The sequence below is a fragment of the Chenopodium album genome, chromosome 9 (assembly GCF_948465745.1).
Source record: "Chenopodium album chromosome 9, dcCheAlbu1.1, whole genome shotgun sequence".
NCBI classification, from domain to species: Eukaryota; Viridiplantae; Streptophyta; class Magnoliopsida; order Caryophyllales; family Amaranthaceae; genus Chenopodium; species Chenopodium album.
In genome coordinates, this window is record NC_137842.1 from 29,776,652 (window position 1) to 29,789,103 (window position 12,452).

General features: G+C 34.9%; 1 long non-coding RNA gene across 2 annotated transcripts; it reads right to left on the reverse strand.

The window, feature by feature from the left end:
• Positions 1-5,656: 5,656 nt before the first annotated feature.
• Positions 5,657-9,547, reverse strand: LOC145559696 (uncharacterized). 2 transcript variants are annotated; one of them, XR_014092879.1, is made up of 8 exons: positions 9,146-9,547; positions 8,919-9,045; positions 8,176-8,235; positions 8,013-8,090; positions 7,879-7,897; positions 7,046-7,206; positions 6,700-6,741; positions 5,657-5,930 (listed from the first exon to the last, which is right to left on the reverse strand). It is a non-coding gene; the product is annotated as an uncharacterized LOC145559696 (long non-coding RNA). The 2 variants fall into 2 exon arrangements; XR_014092878.1 differs by lacking the exon at positions 7,879-7,897.
• Positions 9,548-12,452: the final 2,905 nt, after the last annotated feature.

The following is a 12,452-nucleotide window of genomic DNA, read 5'->3' on the forward strand; positions in this document are numbered from 1 at the left end:
ACACCCTAAACCACACAGAAATATCCAAGCAAAAATCTCAACAAATCTCTAAGAAAAATGCATTAAAATAGAAGCATATACCAAATTGAACCAAGACTGATCATTTTTCTGAAAACAACACAGTTAAATAGTAAAAAAACTCAAAAAATTCTGAAATGTTACAAGCAAAGAGTACACATAAAGTCACCCAAATTCAAAAAAAAAAAGTCACCTAAAAATCATTTGTGATGAAGGAGAACAAGCCCAGAGAAGTCAGACCTCCAAACTGTTCTAATTACGAGATTCTACAGAATTTGCAAAAAGGTATGAATATAATTTTTACCTTTTATGGGAGAATTTCAATAGCGGTTGGGGTAAATTGTTCATCTCTAGTTCCTTGATTACCAGACAATCATCTGGTAAGCATTATGCTAATTATGACAGGACACGCAGCTTGATCCTTACACTCTACACTTTTGTAAACACAAAACATAATCAGTCCTAGATAATTAATTCCTAAATTGCATAAATTAGATGATATGCGTACATTGAATACACTAATTTTAAAGCTTAAATGAATATTGTGACCTTCAAGAAGCAATTGAAATAAAACTTTAGGATTCTACGGGTATATACATAAACATATAACAAAGCAATATATTGCACTATTAGAATCCACCAAGCACATATCCAGAGAGGCAGAGAGTTCCAAAAAGACGATGTGCCCTATTTTATAATTACTCTCTCCAACACAATCAACCACATTCATTTGGAAAGTCTCAAAACAATAGGCCACTTTTAAATTTAGTAAGCTAAAATTCAAGTTAAACAATGAAGAAAAGACAAAGATTGCTCACTCAAATGTGAAAATATCTCTGACCAAATTTAGCATACTAGCCATTCAAATTATTTTTAATTAAGCAAAAGATAACTCAATCTTATTATCCAAATATAAAGAAACAATCTGAGCTAAAATTTAAAGAAATAAAAAGTACCACCAAACTCTTTGATGGTATGTTAACTTTTAAGTATATGCATTTTTCAAAGTAGACCCTCAAGCATCATGTTGTTTGGTTTAATTTGGTACTGTCAGCCAAAATTCACTTAGACATTTTATCAAACATGTGGTGTACACTAAATTAATGGCTTCCTATTGTATATACAAGTATCAAAATAACCATTGCTAATTATTAAAATAATGATTCTGCTATAATTTAACTCATTGAAGACATAACTATCAATTTATAAAAATAATGAGCTCATTGAAGACATAATTATCAATTCTGCTATAATTGAACTCATTAAAATAATGATTCTACTTTAATTTAACAAACCTGTAGAGCTTTAACTATCCCATCTATTAGGCCGTATCAGAAACCCCGAGAAATCAATAAAGAAAGAACCTGTTACGCCGCATCGGATGCGCAGAGAAAATCATGGTTGATAGAAAGAGAGCGCTTCTCAATGGAAGATCTGAGGTTATGGCGCGCCTGAGGAGAGATGTCGGAGTAGAATATGGATAGTGTGGACAGAGATGTGACAAGTTATGAAATATCGATTCGAGATTCTAGAACCTTCTTTAGCTTTCTGGATAATCCTAGTGCTAATGTCGCTGTTCCCATTGATGATTGCTTATCTTATCAATTTGATTGATTTAAGATGAAGATTGATTCACTGTAAATGTGCAGAATCTGAAAAATTGTTGATGAACTTTTGGGGAATATGTTAGGTTTTTAAGCTATAATTGAAGTGCTTTTTGTGATGAATTGGGGAAAATTTTGAGATCTTGATTGTTGGAGAGTAGAGACTTAAAAATGGAGATAAGAATGTGTATGGAGGAGTAAAGTAAGATGTGAAGAGAGGAAGGAACAAAAAGACTAAGGGAATGAATGAGGGAGGCGATGAGAGAGAAACAAAAAAAATAAGCGAATTAATGAGATTTCTAGGGTTTTGCTTTCTGTCAATAAAAAAAATTGATAAAGGTGTCGCTTGTAATAGTATAGGACTATAGGTGACTCGTAAGGTAATACTTTATAAGTAACATATGATAAAATACGGGACACGTATAGTTTTAGTGTCGCCTATTTTAGTGTAGGTGTTGTTTATGAATTTCAATATATGTTTAGATGCATTTTATGTGTCACGTGTTTTGTAAGAGGTGACTCTAAAACCTTACGCATGACATATTAAATTTTCCTTTACTTGTTTTATTTTTACTCGAAGACAAGCAAAAGTTAAGCTTGGGGGTATTTGATGATTATTTACGTTGTTTTTACCTTTTTTTCATAGCTTTCTTTTCTTTCATGGCAATCGAGGACCATTTCGTACCCAATTTATCGCGGGCGCGATCGAGGAGGAGAGGGCATGCAGGCCACCTTACTCGGTCGCGCAACCATGCTTCGGGATTCATTTTGAGCTTGTTTTCCCGCCTCTTATAAATATTTTAAGACCTAATATTTGGATGAAGTTTTTAGACATAATTTTAGCTTAGTTGAGAGTTTCATTATCTAGTTTTAGGGTTAGATTTAGGAGTTGATTTAGAGAGAGAAAGTGAGAGATTTCATTGGGGATTTGAGAGATTGAATATTCAAGGTGACAATTGTATTGAAGATCTCCATAATTAATCAATGAGAATTTCTAATTCTATCTTATTTAATTGAATTGTTTAATTTCATGTTTAATTGATTTGGTTTTGATAATTGATCTTGATTAGTGTAATTGTACATTACATTTGGTTGATTCTTGATTTCTTAGTTGCTTGTTGATTATATGATGATTCTTGAGTAGTTGTTTGGCAAGGGATTGGGTGAAACTTGTATGATTGATTGATTGTGATTAATTTAGGAATTGTGTTGATTGATTGTTGAGATTAAAGTGATTAATGTAAGTTTGCATGCGTGCAATTTGAATAGGCCTTGAGAATTATGCTAGATTGCATTGTGATTTCTAATGATACAACCCATTGAAAGGAATTGCAACTATCAATTGGTTTGGATTGTGATTCTCCTAGTTTGTTATTCGTAGAGACCACTAGCTTAACGATTAGGAGATAGCTCTTTAATTTCAATTGATAGCTCTTATCATTAGTCTTCAAAACCTTTTATTGGCATGTTTTTCCCAAGTTGTTGCAATTTTCATGATTACTTGTTGATCCCCGTTCCCTAGTGTTTTATTTGTTTCGTTGTTTGTTTTTTTAGTTGTCTAGTGACCTCTTCACCTTTGACTTCGACCTAGCTTAGGCACCCAATTGAAAGAACTTGAACATAACCGTTCCTTTGGATTCGATCCCTGACTTACCTCTATACTTGTATTTAGGTTTTTTGTAACGCCCCAACCTCTAATTCAAGTATTAAGCGGAATTTACCTAATTCGGTCGAGAAATCACTGTCGTAACTCCCTCACGAGAGTTACAAGGCAACATTTTTACCTAATGTAGACACCCATTTGTGTCTCCCCAAAAACCAAACCCAGTGATGAGTACCTTTCACGTCGAATCATAATCGAATGAAGTGAAAGTGTGGAAAGTCTAGTGTTGCGGATAGTTTTAATTTCTTTTCTTTTCTCTCTGTTTTTGAAAATCTATTTTAAGAAAACAGCCCATCCAGTTTGGTTGGTCCATGATATGGGTCCAATAGTAGTGTAGTTGGATAGGGATTGAAAAGAGCTTTCCAACGATATATTATAAGCCCCAATTCCGATGAATATTGAGGAAGTTATGGCCAAATTACTAAATTGGGTCTGGTTTGAGCCTTATATGCGGCCCAATGATATAGGGGAGGGCCTAATATGGATTTATCATTCCTAATGCAATTAGGAATGGTTTTAGTCTTCTAGATTCTTCTAGAAGGTTCTTTTCATTCCTAATTCAATTAGCATTGATAAATTGACTTTTGTTGACTTTTTAGAGTTTTAATCTGAATTAAAGAAAGTTTTTGAGGAAAATACGATTTCATCCTCCTGTACGGTTAATTTCTATCTGATTTTAGAAAACGCGTCAAAAATTTAATTAGCGCCAAACGCCAGCATTAGCGCCTGGCGCTAGCATTAGCGTCTGACGCTAATGTCAGCGTTTGGCGCTAACTCTGTTTTTTCACGACAGAACTCGGGTTTGATTTTTTTATCTTTTTGGCTGATTTTCTCTATAAATAGCCTCCTAAAAACTCCGTTTTCATTCATCTACAATCATCAACTATCTAGTTTTCAAATTCTTTTCTCTCTCTAAGCTAAAGCTTCTCTCTATCTCTTTTCTAAACTTACCCTCTTTTTACAAAATTTCGCATTCACAAGACCTAGACATACCTAGCATTGTTCGAAGTTGCCTTCGCCCTAGACGTGAAAGGTTTGATATTTCTGAGGGTTTGGTCCTAAATCTCTCTTTCAATTATTTAATTTAATTGTTGTTTATTATTTTTCTTGAAGTTACTAACGTGTGTATTTTGTTATTAGAAAGAGGTACGAGGCCTCCAAGTAAGTGCTTTAATTGATTTTATGATATAGAAATCATGCTTAGATTGTTATTTTGATTCCTAGTATCATGTTAGGATGTTTTAGTGATTCCTAGTATCATGTTTAGGATGTTCCTAGTATCATGTTAGGATGCTTTCTTTAGTATGATATTTAGGGTGATTTGCTTATATCAATCATGATTCCTGCGATGCCTCCTATTTTCTTTCCTAATATCATGTTAGTATCATGTTAGGGCTAAAGCTTTGATCTTTATTGTTTAGTGACATGTTAGGGTTTGTTATTAATCTTGTTAGTATCATGACTAAGATCTTGCTATTATTATGCTTTAACATGATTATTTTAATTATCATTATTATCATTATTATGATTATAATTGTTTTAATTATTATTATGATTATGTTGCTTGATATTTATTTTTATTGCTTGATCACACCTTTTATGCATGTTTAAAGGGAATTGGTACTTGTAATCACGCTCAATAAGATAATTAATAATCTTGTTTTGGGTTAATATGATTATAATTCAAGTGATCGCCAAGAATAGTTTTATTTGTGCATTAATATTCAACCAACATAGATAAACAGGTCTAGGGTTAAACCTATTGATTGTATGTTAGTCAGAAAGCGCACATGAATACGATCAGAATAAAGTAGAGGCCTATTATTAGGGCAGGTTCAATCTGTTTTAGGTTGAATTTGTACATTCATCCTCGAACTACTAGTCATGGTTCCAGACCTATTGGAGTTGACGATCTCCTGGATCGTTAAGGGGTATAACCTTCACCTCGTGAACGGTTTACAAGTTCCTAAAACTTGTTGGCGACTCTTTTGCTCTATTTTCTTTCCCTTTGGACGCCACCGTACTGTAGTGTATGATCACAGTGGGGTTCAAGTTTGGGATAATGTTTGAAATATTCCCTACAGTTTTTTGGCGACTCCACTGGGGAGGATTTCACTAGTGGAAAAAAGCCTATCCATAACGGGTAAAAACATCCCATCCGTAACGGGCAATGACCGTTACGTATGCGGCCGTTACGGATAGCAAATGTTATTGCCCGTTACGAATAACCCCGTTATTTGTAACGGGCATCCAAATGTCCGTTACGAATAAATACTTACTTATTTGTAACGGGCCTAAAATCTGCCCGTTACAAATAGTGTGTGATCTAATTAAAAAAAATCCAGCAAATGCCGGATTGCTTTGCACACTATTTTATCAATTAATAATGAGAGATATTTATATTTTATACAAATATAGTATAAATTAATATACAATCAACTAATATCTTGCAAACTCACAAATTGACTTAACACATCCTAACAAACCGGCATTGTTCATTTATCCAACTATAAACATTCAGAATTATAGCAAAACAAAATTGGAAACTCTGAACGACATCTCTTAGACAATGGCATTGGCAGCACTAGCAATTCTTGGCCACGAATCGGCACACTCCTTTGCAATGGGACCAATAATAGCAGATCCTGAAACACAGAGAGATATGGATTAAGACGGGGATATATAAACAATTATATTGTAATCAGCAATAAGCAGAGAAGTAAACTTCATATGCAGTAAAATTGTTGGCATAATAAGCTTTTTATGTTCTGTTTGTTCATAACATACCCACAGAGGTTAAGAAGTTTCTAATGCTTTACATCTCAGACAAATGTTATAAACATATACACTGAAATGCAACCATGTCAAAATAACAGAGAGTTCACACCTAAACACATCAACTCATCAAATGCTAGTCTCAAAACATGTGAGAAATGTTCTGCGGCAACACTAGTCAATAGACTTTTTTTCAGTTAACAAAAACAGAAAAGGGTTGATTGTATACAAGTCGAAAGCTATAAGAAGCAACTTGTACAACATTAATTCACAAGATTGTGTTGTGTTTTGGATCATAAATCAACAAAGCAGGAAATGGGATGTAGGGTGCAAAAGGTTCCATTGATAATGGCAAGGGAAATCTTTGTAACAAAATTTTGATGACAAGGGAAGTTTACTTCACTTACCTACCCAGTCCCCTTAAGATTTTTTTTTTTGTTTTGAACCATTACATAAGCTGATATGCATGTTACACATTCCATATAAATTCAGGTGAATTCAGGTTTCATGGAAATTGAACGGTCTACCAAAATGCCATGAAATTCTAAGCTACCATGTCAAACTACTCCCGAACTAACAAAGGCTCAAATATCATCACAAAGATCCCCCATAATATTCAAAGTTGGTGCAATCACATACCTTTCATTTCACCCTTGGGGTTGACAATTACTTTAGCATTATCTGTAATAGAAACAAACACAATTGATTGTCAGCATAAGGTAAAATTCAATTAAAAAATATTTTTAAAAAGCAAATCAATGCATTCAAGAAATTTGATTTACATAAACAGGAACATCTAAAATTCATCGAGTCCCATAGGAAATAATGCCAATCAAACCCCTTTAGTGCTAAAAACATTCCTCAAACCAAAAAATTCAATATAATACTACTATACTTCTATGCAGTGCAAGGATTAACATCGGTTATATGGGTATTCAATGCATCAATAAATGAGATAGAATACGTCGGCCTTTGCTGCACCTACCTTCAATTGAAAAAGATCATAATAGTGCTTCATGCCACTATCTACTAGAATCTGAAGTTTAACATCAGTTATATGGGTATTCAATGCATTTCTGAGTTTGCAAATCTATTTATTCTGCTCCTCAACCCAATGTCCATACTCCATCTCAAAAGCAACAATCCCTAAAAAAAAACAATAATTAAAGAATGCATAAGTCTCATGTTTTAAAATTAAAGTAAGCTTAATAGGTATGCACTAAAAATAACCCCATATTGGTAAATCCGGATGAATGCATAGGATCTAGTAATGGAGATAGGAAATGAGATCAAGAGACAATTTGGAGTCACAAGTTCCTAATAGTCTGACTCTTTTTTTTTTTTTTTTTTTTTTGGCAGCAATATAGTCTGACTTTACTTCAGTATAGTTTCATAGTCTATCTCAATATCAATTAACAATAAAAGGCTATACTCAGCACTCTGCTTACAACTGTCAAATGACTTAAATTGATCTTGTTTGAAAATAGATTACTGATATATAAAGCTATGCAACTGTAGAATTCTACAATTCAAAATAAGAAGGCTATTATTCAAAAGACTCTTGATTGGTCTGTTTTAATTTATTAAACCTTACTCCACTTAGCAATTTTTTTATTTTTTAATTTTTTTAAATGATTGAATGAGCAATACGTGCATTCTTAAAATAATGACTTAATTTGCAGCTATATATTACACAAACAACTAATTGAATTAGCAGTTTATCAAAAGACAGAAATTTTAAGTAGAAGAATGCTAGAAGCAGACATATTGGAAGGCAAACTTGAATTATAGTGGCAGAGAAAGGAAGCGGGTCAATACCATTGCTTACAAGCGTACCCTGGAATCAACCATTCAAGGATGTGTTTAGCATTTTGATTAAAGATGCAGTCTTTAGGAAACACATCTATAATAGATAAGAAGGGCAATGAGAATTATGTCAATTATCATCATACCAGTTATCTCACTCGTTCAAGCTCTTTCTCCATTTGCATCAATTTTGAATGGCTCAACTCTAATTGCTGAATATAGACCTATAAATAACAAAGTTCCAAGAAGAATTAGATCAGCAGAAACAAGTACCACAACTCATTAAACTTGTAACACTTCTCTTCCCACCTTTTTCCGCATACGACTTTTGCGAGCAGCCTCACAATTTTGTCCAATACGTCTTTGTACCTAAAAAAAGGTAGACAAGCAAAGAAATTTTCAAAAGACTGGAGAAGAAAATGCACATCAGCATCAAAATCATCTATCAGGCAAAACACTCATTTTAGTGTCCAATCCATAAGACTAAGTGAGGCTTCGCCTTAAAGCCAATTGGAAACAGATAAAGTGACTTCCTAGAAGTGGAAAATGGTACTTTTCTCTTTTTCCCAATGTTGAACAGCACCCAAGTGCATATATGGGTTTCAATTGTTCAAAAACTCCAAATGGAAATGCAAATAAAAAGGGAGTTAGCCCCCAAGGGAACACATACTCTGTAAAGAACATATGTACATCATAGTGAACTTTATACTTATTAAGATCAGTTAATCAAATTTCAAAAGAAAAACAAAAAAAAAAACATATATTCCATAAAACTTCAAATAAAGATCAAATTGTACTGGCTAAAATTATAATTGCTGAGTAAAATTGGCAGAAACTAAAGCAAGTCAAGCAATTAAGATCAAATTTGACACTATCAAATCAATAATTACAAAAAAAATAAAATAATGTAAATTAGCATATAATAATCTGGAAACAAGATCAAATTCAGCATTTTACAACATTGCAGCATCAAATTTGAGAAATTAACAAGGCCAAACAAAATGATAATATACAGAAATTAAAACAGAAGTGAGAAGAAAAAAAAAACGTACCGGATTTTAACGGGACTAATTTTGCCGGCGGCGAGTGATGCCGGTGATAAGATCTTGGCCGCATTTTGCAATTGATTTTAAATTATCGACAACCGAAGCAACTGGGTCCATTTAGAAAACCCTAACCCTAAAATAATAGGATTTGAAGAGTGGATCGTGAGTAAAAATGGAGTAATTTTTCGAACAATATTACATAAATTAAACCCAAAAAAATCAAGGCATTTAACCTGAATAATTGGACCAAAACGCAAAGCTAAAGAACTTAGAAACCCTATCATCAAATTTCTGATTTTTGAATCAATAATTGATTCAAGTTTGTTGTTGTTGTTGTATTTGGTTCAAATTGACGACGGCGACGACGGTGGTTGTGGGCAATCGATGCTTGCTCCGGATCTAACCCCACCCAGAAGTTGATGACGCTTCTTCGCCTTTTCAGGCTCAGACAACGTCTCATCGGCCTCGATCTCCCTAATCTTCTTGAGCAAATCACTCGTGAGTTTTAGCTATTGACAATTTCTGGTTTGAGTAGAGAGAGTGAGTGATTTGAGGAGAGAGAAAGAGCAGATGAGTGAGGAAGAAGAGAGATGCGTAAAGAGAGAGTGGTATGAGGAGAGAGAAAGAGAAGAGGAGTGAGGAAGAAATGCGGCTGGGGAAGTGGGAACGGATCGAACATTTAACCCTAGAGAGTTATTTAGTTGTAACGGGCTTTACATTTGTCCGTTACAATTAATAACTATTCGTAACGGACATTTATTTGCCCGTTACAATTATTAATTGTTCGTAACGGACATTTGTTTGCCCGTTACGAATAAGTTTTTCCGTAACGATCAAATATTTTGCCCGTTACAATTACTCTTTTTGTAACGGATTTTATCATGCCCGTTACAAATAGGGTGTTACAAATGACAATTTTTCCACTAGTGTTTCTATTTTAATTCCTGAAATTTATTTCGGCAATGATTTAGAATGAGTGGATGAGACTCGAAAAGTTCTAAGTATTTCATGTGCATAATTTTGATTAACATTATTGTCATATGCATAAAAAAGATCTCATTGGAAAGTCCATCCGTAATGAGTTAAAACATAGGATTTTTTCACACGTAGGAAATTTGAGGAATATCTTTCACAACTAGGATCGAAATAATGCTGCGCGAAACTGAAAAATTTTATCGAGCACAGAAAGCTGCAAAGGCATGTAGGAACTAGCGTCAGCGAACAAAGATTAGCGCCAACATTTTGACGTTAGCGCCAGGCGACAGCTTCTGTCGCCAGACGCTAAAGCCAAAAGCTGGCGATGGACTCTGTTTGCTGGCGCCAAGTTCTTCCAATACCGAGCCAGAAATATGCGTTCTAATTTTGACCAGTTTTTAGCACTGTTTGCTTGATCCTACTTCCTGATTGAGTTTTTCTCACTTTTTTGAAACCCATATGTGTTCTACATATGGACATAACCCTCTCGGAATTCATGCTACATCTACCTGATTGAACGCTCTAAGCAACAAAGGGTACATCCGAGAACGTTGAATTTACCAAACCATGGAAGCGAGTTTTCCTAAACTCGCGGTATCCCATCCACTCGCGCCAACCCTTCACGGTTAGGCTTTCGCGCAGTGCATCCGGAAAATTAACCATGGACCCTCTTTGACTAACCCATATCCCGAACTTTAGAGAACTAGAGCCATGGTTAGGTTGCAAACTCATTGCATCATGTTGTGACTACTTGACTACTTGTGCATCTCTTACTTGTGCATACTTATTATGTGACTAAACTAACCGTTTGGTTTGACTTGTGTTTAAGACTAAATAAACTGATTAATGACTAAAGGACTTTGTTTAATTAAAAAATATACCTAAAACCGAGTCGTAGTTCCTTTAAGTCAACCCGGATTCTTATTCCCGTATACTGCACAAGCGTCAACTTGTTTTGGTCATAGCCGGAGTTCTATGAAGAACTACGAGTCGTACAACCTATGGATCTATAGCCCCGAGTTTTATTTTTAATTTGGCGTTGGTTTCATCCAAATCAAAGTCACAGATCAAAAGTTATGACTAAAATACCACAGTCTGTCTAGTTTAATGCATATATGCGAGGTCTTAACTTAGTCTTTGCTTGAGTCTAGTCAGATAGTCTAGCCACATGGTCATGACACGAGTCTTAACATGTCACCTACACTCACTAGTCTTAGCACACACTTTGTACATACTCTTTTCACACCATGACCATGTCTTAGGTTCATGCATGAATCGATTTTTTCCGTCATTTGAGTTGGGGGTACATTCCATTCTTAATTCTTCATATCCCTCCATCTACATCATCTTTCTTCACTTCCTCCATCCATTGCATGTTGAATAAAGTTTGAGTCAAATAATTAACAATGAATATCTCCAAATTCCTTTTCCACAGTACTTGGTCGAGGAGAGAAGGGCGATTAATCAAGGACAACACCTTTATTCAAGTTCAACTTTTTGATAAACCGATTTGTCAAAAGAGGAAAGCTAAGAAGATAATGGCAACTCAAGAAGAAGTCAATGAACTTAGGAATCAATTGACTGATGTGACTGAGGCGTTGAAGGCTTTAACCCTCAAAATCAATGACCCTGTGAAGCAACAACAGATGGACCTCATGCAAGAGAGCTTGAGCAAGCTATCTAGCGACTACAAATTTCAAGGCATTAGCTCACAAGGGGTCTCGGTGGACAAGGAACTTCTTCCGCAGAAGTTCAATTCCAACGACATCCCAAAATTCAAGGCAACTAACAACCCTTATTTTCATCTAAGAGCTTTTGAAACAATAATAAGTATTAAGGGTATAGATAAGAAAGTGTTTCCCTTTATATTTTCTCTATCTCTTGAAACCGTTTGTCAACCATGGTTCTTCTCCCTTGACAAAGAGAAAATCTCTACCTGGGAATCGATAGTAAACGCTTTCATTGATAGATACAAGTGTAATATTCAAGTCGAAACCGATTATAGACAACTTGAAATGCTAAGACAAAAAGAGAATGAAGGCTTTACTTCTTTCTTCAATAAGTGGAGGGAAACTTCCGCTAAGATGATTGAGGTGCCCTCCGAAAAAGAATCTGTGAGGATGTTTATAAAGAATCTCCAAGAGAAGTATTCGAAGCATTTAAAATATCAACATAATTTGAATACTTTCAAAGCCGTTTATGACATCGGAATTGAAATTGAAGACGACCTCGCAAAGCAAAAAGCTACTAACAATAGTAACCACATGCATAGTGGCTGGAAAGGAAAGAAGAACGACAATCCTTCTTCTTCCGAAAACGCCCACTCTAGTAATAATGTTAGTACCTTTGACCATAATGGTGTCTTAGCCATGGACAATCAAGGATCTAAAAGGAAACCCAGGAGAAAGTTCACACCCATTGGAATGACCTACGATGCTGCTTTCGGCCGTCTCTACGATCGAGGATTAATCAAACCTATTGGCCCTACCGAGGATCCAACGCCAGAAAATCGATCTTCGAGATGGAATCCCAACTCCTATTGCAAGTACCATCGAGGAAACGGTC